Here is a 22,723-nt window from a genome sequence, read left to right on the forward strand (position 1 = left end):
AAACAATACATTACAAAGAGATGAATAACGCTCGAAACCACACGGTGATTTTTATTTTACAGGATCTCGTCGATCATCTCTGGATCAAAACTAGGAACCTGCAAACTTTGACAAGGTGAGTATATCACGGGTAGTTTAAATATAACTAGGCAAAAATAGTTTTTACCAAACATAAACTGCAATACATTTATTACTCTGTTCCATGCTAACTATGTATCTATAACGGTTCTATAAATCCTAACTTATCTATCTTTTCCCTTTCTGTACAATTAGTTCAAACACAAACAATTTCAGCGATTCACAGTTCAGCGCTGTAGTTTTCTACGTTGAAGTGCACTTATTTGTCGCCCGGGATCTGAAGTGAGAGTTTGCGAGTGTTATTATAGTGTACACTATTAATTCAGAATCTTAGGATCCTTTTGTTTAAACCATTCCAGTTTAATATCACTTGCACTATGAATTCTCACGATAATCCTCTCTGCGAGACTTTTCTGAGATATGCTGCCAATCTGCTGGGATATTTTGTACTCAACTGCACTAGCAAACCTGGAGACTGTTTTCTATGGAGTGTCTAAGTGGCAACAATACAAATGTTCTATTGGTAGCTAGTCTTGCTGTTTGCATCAATGTATCCTGCACTGGGAGTTGTTGTAACTGTTCTCCAATCACTCAGTACAGTAGTGAAGGAGTTTAGTTTTAGTGAGACGACTCCGTACTAGATCATCTTACTCCTTTATAATTAATACTGTCACTCAGTGTCAGATTCACTGTTTGCACATCTTCTTGTCCTGACTATATGATATTAAATCTAAACCCTGGCAGGAGCTTTCCTTTTGCTTTTAGGTTCTGGACTGCACAATTAAGTTCAGTGAGTTACTGTGCCTGAAGGGGTTAATGTCTTGCAATTCCTAAGTCCATTAATCTTTCCCTTGGATGCCGGTAACTAATCAGTCTGTTATGTGTCGGTGACAAAGAAGTTTACAGTAGGCTTCCTAATGAAGGTCAGATTCTGCTGTGAAAAGTGCAGCAGTATCTTATCTACTCTGCAAACAGTGTTGAGGGCTTGAACAGACTTACTTTCCCTTTCTGTGATGCAGAGAACGCCTGGAAGAATGTCTGTGTGCAGGAGTGTGACAGCTCTCTCTTACCGATCTCTGTCTCTGAGCCCCGTCCAGCCTCTGACCTTTCCAGCTGTTCAGGTCCCGTCCTCCCCTGACAGCTCCGACTGTAGCTGCCTGTCACTCTCCCCAGCTCCGCCTCAGTCACGCCTCCTTTCTCTCTGCACAGCTCAGTCTCCTCCTTGCCGAGCTCTCACTGTTCCCTGCTGACCGGAAGCTGTCTGCAGTGCTTCCGATACACACCCTGTGCAGTCAGCTGAGCTGCCGGATACTTCTGTTTCTCAGCTCCGGTGAGTCCAGCGGGATGCACACCCGCTTCAGTCCCCTACTCTACTCAACTGCGCAATCAGCGCGAGTCCCCTCTGCCGTTAACCAGCTCCCTGCAGGCTCGTGCAAGGCTCTCCTCTGGGGGTCATGAGATGCTGTGCAGCTGGCACGTGTATTACCAGAACTTTCCACCCTCTTACAGCCACTGCCTCAGTGTCCACTGCCAATAAAGCTGTTTTATATATATATATATATATATATATATATATACTGGGGACAATTAAACTTCATAGTGTCCAGGGTTGAACTTTGTGCACTTACTTCATGTTAACCATAATGAATAAAGCACATTTTAATAGCATTTACTGGGTAAATTATTATTATTTTTTTAAACAGGATCACTTAAACAATTAATATGTACAACTTAAGGAGACATGCTATTTCTGGGGTATCACAATTGTATGGGACAATCAGATTTGTCATGGCCCTTCCCAATGAGTCTTATGTCCCTATTTGAAAAATAGGGGGAGGGAGGAGCCAATACTCTTTCTGGCCCTGGGCCCCAAAAAGCTCAGTTATGGCTCTGTAGCAACTAAACTACTACTCATTTTATAGAAAGCACTTGATAAATGCTAGGTAAAAACTGATTGTTTGCTTGTCACTTCTTCACTCTTGGGAAGGTTAGATACATTTCCTCCACTGTCCCAAACAAATGATGGACATAATTAAGACAACTATGTATATGAATTCCCAAAGTACTTACTGTAGTAAATGTAGTGTGGGCAAGTATTTAGGATATGTGCAATGATATTGTAGTTTTATTTAATTGTGTTTCAAAATAGTATGAATGTAAAAAAGGACAGAATTGGACATGCATTATAATATTATAATGTTACATATTTGTTCCTATGAATTTCAATATCATAAACTTAAAACGAGAAGGATATATGGTATATCATCTGTGTTCTCTATGATTATTTTATTTGGAAACACTCATGTAAGTAGCGAGAATATTTCTCGATCAGTAGTACTGTAAGTAGGTAGCTAAATAGCGTGAGCCACGCTTTTATAACTCTAACTGAGACAGACTAATTCTGTACTGTAAATCCAATTTATATCAGGAACATATTTCAATGTTAGTAATGAAAGGGTAATGTTCCCATTCGTGTTTGCATTGCACAAAATGGGGGTGATTCAGCAGAGTACGCAGAGAAACAGTCCCATGCAGATTCCTGATGGTCGGGAATTTGTGCATGCACCAGATCAGTACTGCACATGTGCTGTGCAGTATGGGTCTGCACTATTGGATGGAGTTCTGCAGCAGACTGTCAGTAATTGACAGTCTACTGCCATTTCAGGGCGGGAAGGAGTATGGTGACAGCTTCCGTTCCTCAAAAGAGAGGCATGTCACCGCTGTAGGGGGGGAGTGGAGAGGCCAGGATCTCCGTCGGCTCACAGAGATTTCCCGGGCTCATTTTTGTATCTGTAGCGGCAGGCTTGCGTCACCCCATGGTCACTCAGCCAGCCGATGGGATCGAAGATGACCCGATGCTGTGTCCTTGGATCAGTAATGCATGCAGGAGGCAGGAAACCTCCTGCTGCATTACCATAATAGTGCTATTGCAGCTGCTACAATGTTAGCAGCTGCAATAGCAACTATGTCCACAGCTTAATCAGGCTCAATGTTTCATATTAGATTGTGGGGCTGATGTATCAAGCAGTGAAAAGAGTGGAGAAGTAAACCAGTGGAGAAGTTGCCCATAGCAACCAATCAGCTTTTACCTATCATTCTATAGCATGTACATACTTGATGAATGCTACCTGTAAGCTGATTGGTTGCTGGGGGTAATTTTTCCAATGGTACACTTCCCCAGTCTTAAAGAAATCAACACAATTCTTTAGCGGCATCCCGCATCAGTGACTTTACAAGTCCTTTCATGACTCCCTTTGTCATGAAAGGGATCAGTTTATCAAGTGAACGAATGAATAAGAATATTCTGTGCATTGCTTGGATTTGAATTACTTTGGTGGTGCATGTGAGTAGTGTTTCTGAGTACCCAACCCACCCTCCTCCCGACAGATGATTATTTTCCCATAATAGCTGCGGACCATGGCCTGTGATTGGAGACCGTAGGTCAATGGGGAGATGTGGAGACATGCGAATCACCATGAGGGGGCTAGGCCAGCTACCTCCTTAATTGTGCTGTGGATCAGATTCAAACTTGACTGCTCAGTGCTTCAACCAACTACTCCCCTTCTCATGAAGAGGGGCTGGACTACTGCCAGACAGGAATTCCTATATTGTACTGTAGCTAGGGAGTTCATGCACTGCACTGACCCAGCTCTCACTAACCATCTATGCTGGGATCCTCTAATTGGGACATGACACATGCGGTATTGTAAGAAGGATAATAGAGTAGTAAGAGGAGGACAGAGGAGCAGGATACAGAAGGATCAATGAGGGCACAGGACCAGTTAAGAGAATGAGGGAAAAGGAGGAAGAGAAAAAAGAAACATGAAGGATAAAAAAGGAGGGGAAGCCGGAGGATGTAGAAGACAGAAGGAAGATATGGAAAAAGAAGGAGGGCTTTTGGTACCCATTGTAAGACTGGGTCTAATGAAGGAGCCTGCAGAATGATCCACTGAATGGGAGGAAAGATCTACATCCTGCCACTGCTGCATGGTAATGTATGCGTGTAATATATGCGTGATATATTATATACTGTACGTGACTTACTCCATGTACTATACAGGACTGGACATACAGTAATATCAGTACTAACTTATGTATGTGGGCAACTTGCTGTTTCAAGAGTGAAGCCTTGAATCTTAAAATTTCATCACTTACTATCAGCTGAGCAAGGTGTGTATTTAAGCTATTTGTTGCCTTTTTTAGAAAATATATTTGTTTATTAATATGGATATTGACATTTTAAAAGACTATTGAAGTGCCATAAAACAACAGTCAATATGAATATAACAGCCTTGAGGATCAACTAACTTTTATAGCGTGCACAGGGCAATCTTTGTACTAATAATGTACTGTAGCTTTCTACCCTTCTCTTTACTACCTGAGGCAACATGAGCTACAGTATCACCAACATCACCTGTCACAAAATTCGAAGGTACAATTTTGACCAATTTGTGCCACCTGAACGTAGACCTCCCATAAGTGACAGCATTCTTGGAGCAATACCCACCTTTTAGGATTAAATTCAGTCCCTGCACATACTGTATAATGATAAACAATGTAAGCCAGAATACACATTAAATAACATTTCATTTTAAAAACCAAACATATAACAATAAGTCAAAACAGTTCTTAACTTAAATATATTTATATGATTTCCTAGCAACCTCTATTACATCATGGCCTGTGGATGAAACAATTTCACCCTTAAGGAATGACACATGTACTGTACGTGTGCTCTCATCATAACCCTGTTTTTTGTGTTTCATTGCAAAACTATATGTGTTTTAATGTGTTTAATGTTTAAAATTTTTATACAGATTTTTACAAGCTCTGATAGGTTTACATTATAAATGTCAGTTGTATTTCAACACAGAGCTATGTCATTAATCATCATGGAGGCATATTTTAAAACCAGTTTTCACTACATGATCTTGTACTACTGCTATTTCTGCTTTCCGTCAGCAAAAAAATCCATATTACAGTATGTAAGATGGTATGGACAACACCTACATACTTTATAATTTCCTTTAGTAGTCGAGAGGCCAATCCTGGGATCAGGATCGGCGGGATCCCGGGATATGAGCCTAAACTTGCCAGGATTTTAATCCCAGAATTGCTGCTTCCAATCCCTGGATTTCGGGATTAGTGAGCCTGCAATTTATTTATCTTTTATGCCGTGCAGCACTGAGCACCTGCAGCACTCGCCCAGACGCTGCCTGCTCCTCGGCTGTGTGTGTGGCTGTACGCAGCGTGACATGACATCAGAGGCAAGATGAATGTTATTCTATTTATTTTTTTCTTGTGGCCTGTGCTGGTCCATGAATGTTATGTATTTTATACCTGTGGTGTTGGGTCTCCGACAAGTATAGAATAAATAATATTTTCATTATCCAACTCAATCCCGGGTTTCCCAGGAATCCCAGGATTGACCATTTTTCAATCCCGAATCCCGGGATTGAAAAAATGACCCGGGATTGGCATCCCTATTTAGTAGTTCTTTAAATATAACATAAGTAAATGACATACAGTACTATGTTTGACCAGAAGTGGAGTCATGATGGAATGCTCGTACTCACCATGGTAATCAGATTAATCATTATCATGTGTGTGTTACCCAGCTCCCTTCTCTGCACGTTGCTTTCAAATCCTCCTTTCCTTCTGAAAATGAAGATGGAAGACTTGTAGGACCGGGTCTTGCTAATGTGAATTTTCTTTCTTTAAATTAACTCACAAAAACTTCATCTAATTAAAGAAAATCATGATAATCCAATTTAATATGTGAACATATAGTCATAGTCTGCCCACTATATCATCTTCACCGCTAACATCACTCATCACTCAGAGGGCAGATATGCAAATCCCGTGATTGCACAGCCAGGCTAAAGGACGCTCTCTATGTCTTAGAGAGCAACGGCAGAGTGAACGCACGCCGCTATAATGACAGCCACTTTTCTTTATAAGCACACGTCATATCCACGAAGTGTATGATTATTCAGTAACATCGAGAGCCATTGGAGCTGCTCGCAGCCCTTAATGTAGACCCTACCCCACTGCAAGGACTGCAATCACTGCAGGCTGAAATACAACCAGGTGACGTGTACAATGACACTGACATGCTAATTATGCACGCCCAAAGAATGCCGTTTTGACGCTCAGACACGCCTGCGTTTGCACATCCAATCTCCCGTTTTCCCGGACCTTCCCCTGTTACCACCCACAAACGGCACTATCTGTCACTCAAAGGAGCGGCCCGTCTGCAGGCTTCGAGCGAACACTTCCCCATCGCACAGACAGGTTTCGCGCATGCGTATTTTGTAGGGGTGTGCACCGGCCACTTTTCGTGTTTTGGATCTGGATCTTTCTTCGTGTTTTGGATCTGGATTGGTTTTGCCAAAACCACCCTTCCGTGTTTTGGGTTCTGGGTTTTGTGTTTTGGATCTGTATTTTTTTGAAAAAAAGCATAAAAACAGCTAAAATCACAGAATTTGTAGGTTTTTCTGCTCCTATGCTATTATTAACCTCAATAACCTTAATTTCCACTCATTTCCAGTCTATTCTGAACACCTCACACCTCACAATAGTGTTTTTATGTCCAAAAGGTTGCACCGAGGTAGCTGGATGACTATGCTAAGCGACATGAGTGGGCGGCACATACACGTGACCCATCTAGGCGTGAAACTGCAGTGGCAGACAGGATGGCAGTTTGAAAAACTAGGCCCCAAACTGTACATAATGCAAAGAAAAAAAAGAGGTGCAAGATGGAATTGTCCTTGGGCCCTCCCACCCACCCTTATGTTGTATAAACAGGACATGCACACTTTAACAAAGCAATCATTTCAGCGCCAGGGTCTGCCACACAACTGTGGCTGAAATGATTGGTTCGTTTGGGCCCCCACAAAACAAGCTGGCAATTAATGTGTCCCTGCACAAACTGGCTCTACGGAGGCAAGATGTCATCCTCATCCTCCTCATCCACCAATTCCTCACCCTCTTCAGTGTGTACATCCTCATCCTCACAAAGTATTAACTCGTCCCCACTTGAATCCACCACCACAGGTCCCTCTGTACGTTCTGGAGGCTGGTCTCCCTGGAAGAGCTGATAATTCATTTTGATGAACATCATCTTCTCCACATTCTGTGGAAGCAACCTCCTACGCCTTTTGCTGACAAGGTTCCCGGCTGCACTAAACACTCTTTCGGAGTACACACTGAAGGGGGGGCAACTCAGGTAAAATAGAGCCAGTTTGTACAGGGGCCTCCAAATTGCCTCTTTTTCCTGCCAGTACAGGTATGGACTGTCTGACATGCCTACTTGGATGCTGTCACCGATGTAATCCTCCACCATTCTGTCAATGGTGACCGTATCATATGCAGTGACAGTAGACATGTCAGAAATTGTTGCCAGGTCCTTCAGTCCGGACCAGATGTCCAAACTTGGTCCTGCCTGCCCTGCATCACCGCCAGCGGGTTGCTTAGGATACCTAAGTTTTTTCCTGGTAGCCCCAGTTGCGGGAGAAAATGAAGAAGGAGCCGTTGAAGTGTCACGTTCCGCTTCAGCTGACAGTGTGTTCACCAGCAGGTCTTTGCACCTCTGCAGGCTTGTGTCGGCCGGAAAGAGAGACACCACATAGGCTTTAAACCTAGGATCGAGCACGGTGGCCAAAATGTAGTGGTCTGATTTCAACAGATTGACCACCCTGGAATCCTAGCAAAGCGAATGAAGGGCTTCATCCACAAGTCCCACATGCAGAGCGGAATCGCTCCGTCTTAGCTCCTCCTTCACTTTCTCCAGCTGCTTCTGCAAAAGCCTGATGAGGGGAATGACCTGACTCAAGCTGGCAGTGTCTGAACTGACTTCACGTGTGGCAAGTTCGAAGGGCTGGAGAACCTTGCACAACACGGAAATCATTCTCCACTGCGCTTGAGTCAGGTGCATACCCCCTCCTTTGCCTATGTCATAGGTGGATGTATAGGCTTGTATGGCCTTTTGTTGCTCCTCCATCCTCTGAAGCATATAGAGGGTTGAGTTCCACTGCGTCACAACCTGGTGCTCCAGTCTTCAGCATGCAGTCGCTGAATGGCGAAAGTGGCTTGAAATTTTTCGGGCCACCGAAAGCGTCTCCTGCACGCCCCTGTCGCTTTTCAGGAAATTCTGCACCACAAAGTTTATTGTGTGAGCAAAACATGGGACGTGCTGGAATTTGCCCAGATGTAATGCCCGCACAATATTGGTGGCGTTGTCAGATATCACAAATCCCCAGGAGAGTCTAAGTGGGGTAAGCCACTGGGCGATGATTTCCCTCAGTTTCTCTAAGAGGTTGTCGGCGGTGTGCCTCTTACTGAAACCAGTGATACACAGCGTAGCCTGCCTTGTAACGAGCTGGCCTTTCTGAGATGCTGCTACTGGTGACGCTGCTGCTGTTGCTGCGTAAGGTGATACATCTACCCAGTGGGCTGTCACAGTCATATAGTCCTTAGTCTGCCCTGTTCCACTTGTCCACATGTCCGTGGTTAAGTGGACATTGTGTACAACAGCATTTTTCAGGACACTGAGGACACTTTTTCTGACGTTTCTGTACAGTCTCGGTATCGCCTGCCTAGTGAAGTGGAATCTAGACGGGATTTGGAACCGGGGACACACTACCTCCATCAATTGTCTAAATCCCACTGCACTAATGGCGGATACCGGACTCAAGTCTAACACCAACATAGCAGTCAAGGCCTCAGTTATACGTTTTGCTTCAGGATGACTGCTGTCGTACTTCATCCTCCTTGCTAAGGACTGTTGGAGCGTCAATTGTTTAGTAAAAGTAGTGGTGTTCCTACTTCCTCTCTGGGATGATGAACGACTCCCAGCAGCAGCAACAGCAGCAGCGGCAGCAGTAGGCATAGCAATGCAGGATCCTCCGGAGGAATCCCGGATAGGAGAGTCAGTCATGCCAGTGACATGGCCTGCAGGACTACTTCCGATCCTGACTAAGGAGGAAATTGATGAGGAGGGAGTTGACGGTGTGGTTTGCAGGCGCTTGGATACAACAGGACAACGGGATTTAGGTGTCCCTGGACTGCTTACGGTCTTAGCCAAAGTTTCTGAACTTGACAGTACTTTTTATGAATGTGCTGCAGGTGCCGTATAAGGGAGGATGTTCCTAGGTGGTTGACGTCCCTACCCCTACTTATTTCACCTTTACATATGGTACATATGGCAAGACAGTTGTTGTCCGGATTTGGATAGAAATATTGCCAGACCAAAGAGGTGGAATGTTTGGTCTTCTGCCCAGGCATGACCGTGATGGGCTTTTTCATCCCACGGACAACAACTGTCTCCCCCGGAGCCTGATTTAAACAAACCACATCACCATCAGAATCCTCCTCGCCAACTTCCTCCTCAGCGCCAGCTACACCAGTATCCTCATCCTGTTGTACTTCAACAGTGACATCTTCAATTTGCATATCAGCAAGTGGACTGTGGGTGCTCCTTTCAGCACTTGCAGGGGGCGTGCAAATGGTGGAAAGAGCCACCTCTTCCCGTCCAGTGCTGGGAAGGTCAGGCATCGCAACCACCACCACACTTGGACTCTCCTTGGGGATTTGTGATATCTTCTTAGAAAGCACAGTTCTTCGCTGTGCTTTTGCCAGCTTAACTCTTTTGATTTTTTTAGTGGGAGGAGGGCTTCCATCGTCATGTGAAGCTGAACCACTAGTCATGAACATACTAGGGATCGACCTTAGCCATTCCTTGCCACTCCGTGTCGTAAATGGCATATTGGCAAGTTTACGTTTCTCTTCAGATGATTTAAATGTTTTTTTCAAGGTCATTTTCCTGAACTTTGTCATTTGGGATTGTATGTGCCCTCTACTATTACATTGGGCATCGGCTTTGGCAGACGACGTTGATGGCATGTTATTGTATATGTCATGACTAGTGGCAGCAGCTTCAGCACTAGGAGGAAGTGGTTCTTGATCTTTCTCTATTTTATTTTTATCGGAGAAAGTTTGGTCCTCCATTTATGTTATATCGATTTGATATATACGTGCGGCTAAACATAGAAAATATTTTTTTATTTTTGCTGGAGAGTAGTGCACTTTGTGGGTTACACCAGCCTTTAAGAAATGAGCCAGCCGGCTCTTTACATATGGGACACAGGCGCACGCTTGGCGCTGCTCCTTTGTTGATGCACGTGCGGCTACTGCGCACACAATTCACAAACACAGAAAAAAATTTTTTTTTTGGCTTGGAGTATACTTTGGGGGTTACAGCACCCTTTAACGGTCAAGCCAGCTGGCCCTTTACTTATGACACAGGCGCACGCTTGGCACTACTTTGTTGATGCACGTGCGGCTACTGCGCACACAATTCACAAACACAGAAAATAATTTTTTTTTTGGTTTGGACTGGAGTGTACTTTCGGGGGTTACAGCACCCTTTAACGGTCAAGCCAGCCGGCCCTTTACTTATGACACAGGCGCACGCTTGGCACTACTTTGTTGATGCACGTGCGGCTACTGCGCACACAATTCACAAACAGAAAATAATTTTTTTTTTGGTTTGGACTGGAGTGTACTTTCGGGGGTTACAGCACCCTTTAACGGTCAAGCCAGCCGGCCCTTTACTTATGATACAGGCGCACGCTTGGCACTACTTTGTTGATGCACGTGCGGCTACTACGCACACAATTCACAAACACAGAAAATATTTTTTTTTGGTTTGGACTGGAGTGTACTTTGGGGGTTACAGCACCCTTTAACGGTCAAGCCAGCTGGCCCTTTACTTATGACACAGGCGCACGCTTGGCACTACTTTGTTGATGCACGTGTGACTACTGCGCACACAATTCACAAACACAGAAAATAATTTTTTTTTTGGTTTGGACTGGAGTGTACTTTCGGGGGTTACAGCACCCTTTAACGGTCAAGCCAGCCGGCCCTTTACTTATGACACAGGTGCACGCTTGGCACTACTTTGTTGATGCACGTGCGGCTACTGCGCACACAATTCACAAACACAGAAAATAATTTTTTTTTTGGTTTGGACTGGAGTGTACTTTCGGGGGTTACAGCACCCTTTAACGGTCAAGCCAGCCGGCCCTTTACTTATGACACAGGCGCACGCTTGGCACTACTTTGTTGATGCACGTGTGACTACTGCGCACACAATTCACAAACACAGAAAATAATTTTTTTTTTGGTTTGGACTGGAGTGTACTTTCGGGGGTTACAGCACCCTTTAATGGTCAAGCCAGCCGGCCCTTTACTTATGACACAGGCGCACGCTTGGCACTACTTTGTTGATGCATGTGCGGCTACTGCGCACACAATTCACAAACACAGAAAATATATAATTTTTTTAGCACTTGGGGGGAGCACCCCTGATGGACAGAGCACCCCCTGGACAACACTACAGCACCCCTTTAGGACTGGGACACTGCACAGGACTTTGGAGTGGACACAGCCCCTATGGAGAACTGACTGCACAACACAGTCCAGCCAGCCCCTATGGACTTTGAAGTAGTGGACACAGCCCCTATTAACAACAGCAGCACAGCACAACACAGCCAGCCCCTATGGACTTTGAAGTAGTGGACAACAGCAGCACTACACTACACTACACTACACAGCCCTAACTCCCACCCTCCCTCTTCACTGTCCACAGCCGAGTGAGAAAATGGCACCGACGCGGGTACCTTATATAGGATCCAAAACCCGCGAGACTCGGAAGGCGGGATGATGACGTTTTGCCTCGATTTCAGATCCGAGTCAGGCGGGAAAAGTCGAGCCTGACTCGGATCGGACTCGGATCGGGGGGGCTCGGGGGGGTTCGGATTTCAGAAATCCGAACCTGCTCACCCCTAGTATTTTGCTGCATGCGCAGACAGGCAAAAATCGCCCATAGCGAGCGAACGCGGCTTAGCGTCCGGGTCTCAATCGCCCCTCTGTCCTCAGGACCCCAAGCAGTGCATGCTTTCCAGGTATCCTCACAGAATCGCAAGTAAAATAATTAGCTCCACCTGTGGATCTTTTCAAATGTGTCAGTGAGTAATGAGTATACCTGTGCATCTGCTGGGTGACCTGGAAAACATGAACTGTGTGGGGTCATGAGGACCGAGTTTGAGAACCACTGGTATATAGATACTACAAATTATCCACTTTATCACAAGCTTCTAGGTTTCAGCCTTTTTTATTTAAAAAACAAAAAACAAAAACATATTATTCCAAAAATCTAAAATTTGTTTGCAATTAAATAGTCACCGTGTTTAGAGGAAAAAAGGACTTTTCATTATTTTTAACTTTCACAATTGAATGTTCCACACCCGGCAATAAACTGATATAATTGCCTTCACAATAACACACAAAAGTGCCAAGTTTAAGCAAACAATGTGAAATGACAAATAAAAATTAATGTAACAGAATAACTATTATTTACTGCATAATTGAAAATGATTATGGAAAATTAGAATGATGCAATCTTGCTTTTCAAAATAAAAACTATGATAGATATTAAAAACAGTGAGCTAAATTATCTACTCTTTGCGACTCTAAAGAGGATAATAAATGTAAATAAATTTATGACAGAATGAAATCAACATAAAAGAATTACAATTATCATATGAATAACTGAAAGTTAATTAGTATTTGTCAGAACACACATGAATGTACGTTTATCATAGTACAATAATAGTTTATCAGTTCTATTAATATCATTCTTGCTATCTATTTAGTGTAATCATTCAGTGTATTTTTAAACCCCCAGAGATTATCAGCCGCATAGGCAAACGTGGGGGGGGGAGGGGTGGGGGTTTCGGTTGCCTGGAAGCCCCCCTCCCCAGCCCACACCATGACCACAATAGAAATAGTAATATTTAATAATTTTACTAGAACTGCATGTTCTTCTCAGTCTCACAAATGAAATAATTAGCACCACCTGTGGATCTTTAAACATGTGTCAGCCAGTAAAAAATGCACTTGTGCACCTGGATGTAGTTATGAGACCGGCGGCCACATGGCTCCCGATCTCAATCCCGATACTACAATCCTGGCAGGGGATTTAACATAGGCATCAAAATACCGACGCCTATGTTAATCCCGATGCAGGGACCCGAACAGGATGCTGGACCTATGGTCCAGCACCGGCGGTAACTAGCGATGTAGCCGGGGATGGGGGGGTCAAGTTTAGGTACCCCCCGGGGAGACAGGGTTAGGCACTCCCCCCTGTCAGGGTTAGAGTTAGGCTAGGGGAAGGGGAGGTTAGGGTTAGGCACCCCTAAAAGAGGGTTAGGGGGTGAGAGGGAAGGCTTAGATTACTTACCTCCGCTGTTGGGATTTCCTCCACGTAGGGCTAGCGCTGTCAGGATTTCAATCCCATTACTGTGCACCAACTAGGAGATTTAAAAACTGCACTGTTAAGGGTGCACTGCTATAGACCATCTATAGCAGTGGTCTGGGAACAGGAGTAAATTACCCCACATGGGGTAAAAATTAAATTTCTGGGGGTAATGGATGGACAGCCGGGCATACATATGAATCATTCTAATATAGAATGATTCATATGCATGCCCGGCTGTGCCGCAGGAAGGATCTAAGCCGGACGCCCGCTGAGATGTTATTACCAGCGAGCGCCCGGCTCCTTCCCTGCAGCGTCATGTTAGCTTGAAGCTGGAGTTCTCTTCTGAACTTCAGCTTCCGGCTCTCTCCATGCGCACTATGGGAGAGACATCATGAGTCCCATAGTTCCGAGGAGCAGCCGGGCAAACAGGATGGCGGTGGATGCAGGAGCGGGAATTAAGGTGAGTGGTTTTTTTTGTACAAACGGCACTACAGGGGCATTATATGGGGGGCCTACTATAGGGGCATTTTATGGGGGCACTACCACAGGGGCATAACTATGGAGCACTACTACAGGGGCATTATATGGGGGCACTACTACAGGGGCATAACTATGGGGGCATTACTACAGGGGCATTATACGGGGGCACTACTACAGGGGCATTATATGGGGCACTACTACAGGGGCATAACTATGGGGGCACTACTACAGGGGCATTATTATGGGGCACTACTATATGATTTACTTCCTTTCAAATCAAGGGGGTAATGTCGGCGTATCTAAATATATTTTGGGGTAAAAGGTAAAAAAGTTCCCTGACCCCTGATCTATAGAGTTAATTGTTAATACTGTATAATAATATAATATACAGTATATAAGCAGATCAATATATACATATATGTCCAGGGTAGTTCTAGGTTCTTCTGCTGCTCCACCAGACTCTTGGACTTGTTCCAATGCTCTGAAATGGTGCCCACATCTGAAAGAAAAACATTCAACTCAGAGGCAGTATATTCTCTGTGTCACTGGCTTCACTAAGAAGCATACTGGTGTCAATCTCATAAAAAAAAGCTCAGGGATGTCATTGCAAAATGACTTATCCCACTTGGACTCTCCTCTGGATTTGAGATTTCTGACAATGCCACAAATATTGTTAGAGCATTACAGCTGGGTGATTTCACACAAATCCAAATGGGAGTCCAAGCGGGGTAAACTATTTGCATTGACATCCCTCAGTTTTTCTAAGAGGTTGACATTGGTATGCCTCTTAGTGAAGCCTGAGAAACAGAAAGTACCCTGCCTCTGAATGAACTGGCATTTGTTAGATGCTGCTGTTCATGTTGCTGAAAGTAATATGCCCACCCGGTGGGCTGTCACAGTCAAGTAATCTTTAGTTTGCCCAGTTCTGCTTTTCCACATATCTGTGATTACGATGACAGTGGGTACAACAGCATTTAGTAGGCCATTGATTAAGTTTTTTTTATGATGTCCATGTACAGTTGGATAATTGCTTTTATAGTGAAATAGAATGTACACAAGATTTGGTAGCGGGGACACAGAACCTCAATTACCCGAAGAAACCCATGGCATTAATGGCACATATTGGATGCAGATTTAATAGCTTTTATGGCGTCAGTGATCCAATGTGCAACTTGGTAACAGCTGTCATACTTGCTTCCTCTAGCAAAGGATTGTTTAACAGTCAATTGTTTTTTTTTAAACTACTTCTTGTACTGTACTGTAGTAGTCATCTTGGTCCCCTTCCAGCAGCAGCAGCAACAGGACTAGCACTCAAGGATTCTTCTGAGGAATCCTGGATAGGGGAGGATCATTATTTAGAGTAATGATGATGGAGTTGTTGGTGGTGGAGATTGCAGGTGCTTGGATCCAGCAGAAAGAATGGAGCTAGCTGATGCTAGACTGCTTGTTGTTACTTTTTTAGCATAAGTTTCTACTTTGCCATTAACTATTCATGAACAAGCTGCAAAATGATGTAACAGGGAAGAGGTTCCTAGCAGTTAAAGTCCCTAACTCTACTTACTATGGCTTTGCAAATCACTACATATGGCTTGACAATTGTCAGGATTTGGATAAAAATAATTCCACACATAAGAGGTGGATTTTTTAATCTTATGCCCAGGCATGACAATGGCCTTTTTCTTATCATGGGCAAGAACTGCTTACACTGGTGCCCAACTTATTTACACAAACAACATCCTCATCATCAACATCCTCATTAGTGCCAGCATCAGCTATACAAATATCCCTCTCATCCTGTTGCACTTCCACCATAGCATCCTCAATTTCTAGGACAGCATCTTCTTGACTTGTGCTGCCGATCCCTACATTAGCAGTGGGTGCAGAAATGGTGGAATGAGGCTTCTCTACAAGTACAGTATCAGGAAGGTCAGGCTCACACATAGCACTCACAGACACACTTAGACTATCCTCAGGGATTTGTGATATTTCTGAACAACACACAGTTTGTTCTACTGCTTGATCATCTTGTTCTCATTTTTTTGACATCTCTTCCAGGGAAGGATGTATTTAGGGCATAAATGTGGTAAAACTCCCGAAAATGCAGTTTTCGTTTTTTTTCCCACATTTCTTATATGTACTAATCACCAGAATGTAAATAAAATACAGTTTTTTTATTTCTTTTTCATTATACATGTCGCATAGATAACTAATTGGTTGATTGATACTAATGAAAAACAGCCCCCTCCTTGAGGCTATATAAAGCAACCCCACAGCCAATTGTCAGTCTTGAAAAAGTCTCTAAGCAAAGAGAGATGAAACGCGTTGACATTAGTGGGGCTGTTCTCTTTATTGTAGCAGCAGTCATTTGTCTGGACTTCCGCTCTCAAACCACTGACATCCAGATTAGAGGTCTAATATGCAACTTGCTAGAAAAGTATGACAAGTATGTGTCTGATCGGTTGTAAACAATATGCTGAAAGAGTTTGGAGACAAGAGGGAGGAGAGAGATGGGTCATTAGTCAGAGAGGGTCTGAGGTAGGATCTGGGGTAGGTTTTTTCAAGAATGTGGGAGAAAAGAACATGTTTGCAGAAAGGAGAGTGCAAGATGAGAGTGAGAGATTGAGGAGGTGGGCAAGATGGGACAGGCAGAAGGAGACAGGAAGTGGAGGAGATGGGAAGGGATAGAGTCAAGGGGGGAGGAGGAGGGGGGGGAGATCGGATGAAGGCCATCATTTCTTCTCCAGATACAGGAGAGAAGGATGTCAGAATTGGTAAGATGGATGGGATGGGGTGTTCTGGGAAAAGAGGGAGTGGAGTGCTAAGGGTCTGGTAGGATATGATGTCCTGACATATGGGGCCAAATGTAATAGAGTGAGAGTTTAGAAAATGTGAGAGTTTAGCAGTAAAATCTCACATTGGTCGAGTTTTGTCTTCAAAATAGGAAAACATCTGAGATTAAATCGTGAGAGTTTTTTAAGTCTAAAAACATGTTTTCAGACTCTATTACATTGGCCTAGTTTAAAAAGTGTGAGAGTTTACTACTGAACTCTCATATTTTCAAAATTCTCACCATATTACATTTGGCCCATGGTATAAATTTTAGATCCAAAGTAGGTGACAAAGTCAAAGACAGAGAGTGAGGAGGGGGTGGGCAGAGGAGGGAGTTAGAAGTGGTGAAGAGATGCCAGGGGTTTGAGGACTGGGAGGAAATGAGGTTCTTGAAATAAGACTGTTTAGAAAGGGAAAGGGCAGCACTGTAGGATAAGAGCATACATTTTAAATGGAAGAAGTCTGCCTTAGAGCTTAATTTTCTACAAAGTTGCTCGGCGGTTTGTGAACACTTTTGCAGGTATCTGGTGCATTTGGAATGCCAGGGTTTAGGTGTGGATCTGTGAGGGTGAGTAGTGATCACCGGAGCAACAGGGTCAAGAGCAGAAGTAAAAGGGAGTATAGGGAAGTGGCTTGTTCAGGGCAGGAGAGACACAGGATAGGGCAGAGATGTTAGTCAAGCATGGAGGAGAAAAAAGAAACTGAGGGCCTGATTCAGAGGCGCTCGCTGTTTGCGAGCACTCGCTCTGAATCAGGGCGGGGATTTTTTTTTTTCTCCTGCCCGCTTGCTAAGCTGTGAGTGCCCACCCACAGTTTGCGCGAGCGGGCTGGAGATGGCTGCGATTATCGCGACCATCGGCATTTCGTGGAGACCCTAAGGTAGGGTCTCAGCACTTGCAATGCCAAGTGGATTTCCTGCTCTAATAGAGCAGGAAGTCCACTACTGACATCACGAGTGATGTCAGTAGGGCCGCCCACAAATGGTAGGCGTTCCTTCGGTAAAGCCTCCGTTTGTGCAGCCACCCCCCCTGCCCGCCTACAAAACGGGGCGAGCTGTCTATCAACATCGACAGCCGCCCCGTTTTGTTGCGCGTGCGCACTGGGCCACTATCGACCCACTTGCGAGCGCTGTGCGCTCGCGAGCAGGTCTGAATCAGGCCCTCTGTCAATAGCCTCAATGTTACACTTAGTGATGGTGACCTTAGGAGGTAGAGGAGGGGAGGGAGAGAGGGATAAGTTAAAAGAGATAAGGTCATTGTTAGAGAGAATTGGAGTAATCTGAAATATTACAGCAGTGATCCTTATGCTGTATATATTAAATAGGACATGTACAGTTTAACAAACCAATCACTTCATGACAGGGACTGCTACTTGTGACTGAAGTGATTGTTTGGGCCGCCACAAAACAAGCTACCAATGGGCAGCTGACATTGCTGGCAATGATCTTTATGTACAAAGTAGCTCTACAGTGGCAATATGTCGTCGCCATTATCATCCTCATCCTCATCATTGTGTACATCATCTTCACACAATATTAATTAATCCCCACTGGAATCCAACATTACAGGTGACTCTGGACTTAAGCTGCATACACACACAACTATTTAGTTAATGAACGATTTTAGTAAACGATTTTCTCCCTTGAAAAAATTAACTAAAATCGTTTACTAAAGTTGTTCATTTACTATGTTCATTTAAATGTAATGAATGATTTTCTAGAACTACAAACGATTTTTGCATATTCCCTTACTTGAAAATCGTTGAGTTGACAAGTCTGACTGAACTACAAACTACAAATGTGAACGCGCATGAATGAAAATCGTTCATCGTTTGACTCAGAAAGTGAACAATTTTTACAAACCATTATCGTTAAACGATATCGTTTAATGATAATCGTTCAAAAAATCGTTGTGTGTGTATGCACCTTTTGACATAAAGCCCGGTAAAGTTCTTCCTCATGGAATTTGTAGTTCATTTTGATGAACATCATCTTTTCCATATTTTGAGCAAGCAGTCTCCTATGCCGATCACTGACAAGGTAGCCTACTACACCAATCGCTGACAAGGTGTTTATTTTAATATTTATTTTGCAGGTGAACTACAGGTACCAGCAGGCCCTTAATGCCCGCATGCTGTTACCTGTGTTTCTCCAAATACAAGAATGTGGGGGAGGCTTGCTGGGACCTATAGTTCTCCAGCAAAAGACAATATTTGTACATCATTTTTAACACAACACTATTTACAATAAACCCGGCACCCACTGGCAAGTGGTGTCGGGGATAGCCCCGGGCTATCAGCCCAGGCCTGGGGTGCCCTGGAGAGGAGGACCCCTTTATTGGAGGGGTCCCCACCTCCCAAGGGATCCCTAGGCCTGGACTGATTAATGCTGTGGTATTATGCCCCCCTAGAAAGAGTCTGGTGCTAGTTATGGAAAAAAAGTGGGACACCTACTCATTTTGTCCCTTGTATTTCCAAAACCAGGACCGGCTCAATTAGCCCAGTACTGGTTGTACTAAATACAGGGGACCTTCACATCTTTTGTCCCCTGTATTTTCACAACCAGTACTGGCTCTGAAAAGTCCGAAGCTGGTTGTGCCTTTAGACGGGAATCCCTCTTTCTTGTTTTAAACTTGACAAGCATTTTTTTCTACACAGATCTGTGCATGCATCTGTGTCAAGGGAAATGACTGTCAAGTGATGTCCACATCGTTCGGGTCAGAACCAGTGGTGGATCTAGACTTTTCTTTTAGAGGGGCGATTTACCGTTTAGCACAAACTGCTCCCCTTTCCAGTCCCGACTCCTCCCCCTCCAGGTAATTTAATTAACACCTTGCCTTGCCAGCCAATGAAGTGGGTGTGATAGTGGTACAGTGCCCGATATATCTGTGCACTAGTTTGAAGCCATGAGAAAGCTATAGTCCAAAATTTCCAACAACCCTTTATATATTACAAACAGAACATATGATAAGACTTTGTCAAAGCATGCACACAGCCACATATGCACACACAGATAACCACATATGCACACACAGCCACATATATGCACACACAGCCACATATATACACACACAGATAGCCACATATATACACACACAGACAGCCACATATATACACACAGCCACATATGCACACACAGCCACATATATCTGTGGCTATCTGTGTGTGTATATATGTGGCTGTGTGTATATACAGTCAGGTGCATAAATATTGGGACATTGACAGAATTTTCATATTTTGGCCTCTATTCCATACCACAATGGCTTTGAAATGAAACAAACAAGATGTGCTTTAACTGCAGACTTTCAGATTTAATTTGAGGGTAATTACATCCAAATCAGGTGAACGGTGTAGGAATTACAATGGTTTCTATATGTGCCTCCCACTTTTTAAGGGGCCAAAAGTAATGGGACAAACTAAACCATCCTAAATCTGTCACTTTTTAAAACTTTGTTGCAAATCCTTTGCAGGCAATTACAGCCTGAAGTCTGGAACGCATAGACATCACCAGGCGCTGGGTTTCATCCCTGGTGATGCTCTGCCAGGCCTCTACTGCAAATGTATTCAGTTCCTGCTTGTTCTTGGGGCATTTTCCCTTCAGTTTTGTCTTCATCAAGTGAAATGCATGCTCAATCGGATTCAGGTCAGGGGATTGACTTGGCCATTGCATAATATTCCACTTTTTAGCCTTAAAAAACTCTTTGGTTGCTTTTGCAGTATGCTTTGGGTCATTGTCCATCTGCACTGTGAAGCGCCGTCCAATGAGTTCTGAAGCATTTGACTGAATATGAGCATATAATATTGCCCGAAACACTTCAGAATTCATTCTGCTGCTTTTGTCAGTAGTCACATCATCAATAAATACAAGGGAACCAGTTCCATTGGCAGCCATACATGCCCATGCCATGACACTACCACCACCATGCTTCACTGATAAGGTTGTATGTTTTGGATCATGAGCAGTTCCTTTCCTTCTCCATACTCTACTCTTCCCATCACTCTGGTACAAGTTGATCTTTGTCTCATCTGTCCATAGGATGTTGTTCCAGAACTATAATGGCTTTTTTAGATGTTGTTTGGCAAACTCTAATCTGGTCTTCCTGTTTTTGTGGCTCACCAATGGTTTACATCTTGTGGTGAACCCTCTATATTCAGTCTTGTGAAGTCTTCTCTTGATTGTTGACTTTGACACATGTACATCTACCTCCTGGAGAGTGTTCTTGATTTGGCCAACTGTTGTGAAGGGGTTTTTCTTCACCAGGGAAATAATTCTTCTCTCATCCACCACAGTTGTTTTCCGTGGTCTTTGGGGTCTTTTGGTGTTGCTGAGCTCTCTGGTGCATTCTTTCTTTTTAAGAATGTTCCAAACAGTTAATTTGGCCACACCTAATGTTTTTGCTATCTCTCTGATGGGTTTGTTTTGATTTTTCAGCCTAATGATGGCTTGCTTCACTGATAGTGACAGCTCTTTGGATCTCATATTGAGAGTCGACAGCAGCTGATTCCAAATGCAAATTTTACACCTAGAATCAACTCCAGACCTTTTACCTGCTTAATTGATAATGAAATAATGAGGGAATAGCCCACACCTGTCCATGAAATAGCTTTTGAGTTGACAGTCCCATTACTTTTGGCCCCTTAAAAAGTGGGAGGCACATATAGAAACCATTGTAATTCCTACACCGTTCACCTGATTTGGATGTAATTACCCTCAAATTAAATCTGAAAGTCCGCAGTTAAAGCATATCTTGTTTGTTTCATTTCAAAGCCATTGTGGTGGTGAATGGAGGCCAAAATATGAAAATTCTGTCAATGTCCCAATATTTATGCACCTGACTGTATATACACACAGCCACATATATACACACACAGATAGCCACATATATACACACAGCCACATATGCACACACATCCACATATATACACACACAGATAGCCACATATGCACACACAGCCACATATATAAACACACACAGATAGCCACATATATACACACAGCCACATATGCACACACATCCACATATATACACACACACACAGATATACACACAGTCACATAAGCATACAGAGATATTCACATTTATACACACAACCACATATGCACACACACACAGATTGCCACATATATACAAACACTGAAATATAAGTAACTTATGTGCTGTCATTACCTTGTTATGGTACCACTTTATGCCTGAGCTGGGTACTCTCCTGTTCATGCACTTTAGAACTTCTACAGCCTGCACTCTGTTTGTCTCTGCCCCGGCACTCTCCCCCATCAGTCCCCTCTTCCCGTCTCACCAGTTGCTCGCTCCCCACAGCTTCTGGACCTAACATATAGCAGAGATGAAGGAAGGGGGGGTTGAGTGATGTGACATGCGGGACTCGGGAGCCGAGCATGATACCCTGATGGAGGCTGGTCCTCGGGAAAGTGGCTGCCGCTCCTTATATCTTGCACACAGACACAGCCAGGGGACACCTGTTACTACATTAAGTCACAGTCTAGTGCCCGGATCTCCCCCTGATGCCTGCAGCAGTGTGACATGACCGGCTGCTGGATTCGGAGCGCTGTCCTGCGGCAGCGGAGTCTGTGCTGTCCTGCAGCAGCGGAGCCTGACTTCTAAGGGGGGCGATCACCACAATCACCCCCTGGATCCGCCAGTGGTCAGAGCGGCATATTGTTTGTCGTTCGGTAGTGCATACACACTGGATGATATTCTGCAAATCGTTAACGAGATTGACAGATCTTCCTGCATGTACAAAAGATCTGAAGATATGACCGGAGGGAGCGCACATCATGATCATGAGCATATACACTGGACTATATGAACAATTTGTCATTCCAATGTGTTGGAATCAGCCAAATCGTTCACGATATCCTCTAGTGTGTAGGGGCCTTTAGGATAGCTGAGTCTTTTCCTGGCAGCAACAGTAGAAGGAGAAACTGAAGGAGTAGACGTTGGCATGTCACGTGCCGCATGAGCTGACAATTTGCTTGCCAACAGCTCATTGTATCTC

The 22,723-nt window shown here is 44.0% G+C and overlaps 1 long non-coding RNA gene across 1 annotated transcript in view; it reads left to right on the plus strand.

Annotated features, from left to right (window-relative positions):
* Positions 1–1,328: 1,328 nt before the first annotated feature.
* Positions 1,329–22,723, plus strand: part of LOC148521843 (uncharacterized) — a 137,307-nt gene continuing 115,912 nt past the window's right edge. Inside the window, exon 1 of the long non-coding RNA XR_015878782.1 lies at positions 1,329–1,408. This is a non-coding gene — a long non-coding RNA (uncharacterized LOC148521843). The remainder of the gene's footprint in view (positions 1,409–22,723) is intronic.

This window comes from Taudactylus pleione, unplaced genomic scaffold, assembly GCF_031769625.1.
Source record: "Taudactylus pleione unplaced genomic scaffold, aTauple2 ptg000154l, whole genome shotgun sequence".
Taxonomy (NCBI): Eukaryota; Metazoa; Chordata; class Amphibia; order Anura; family Myobatrachidae; genus Taudactylus; species Taudactylus pleione.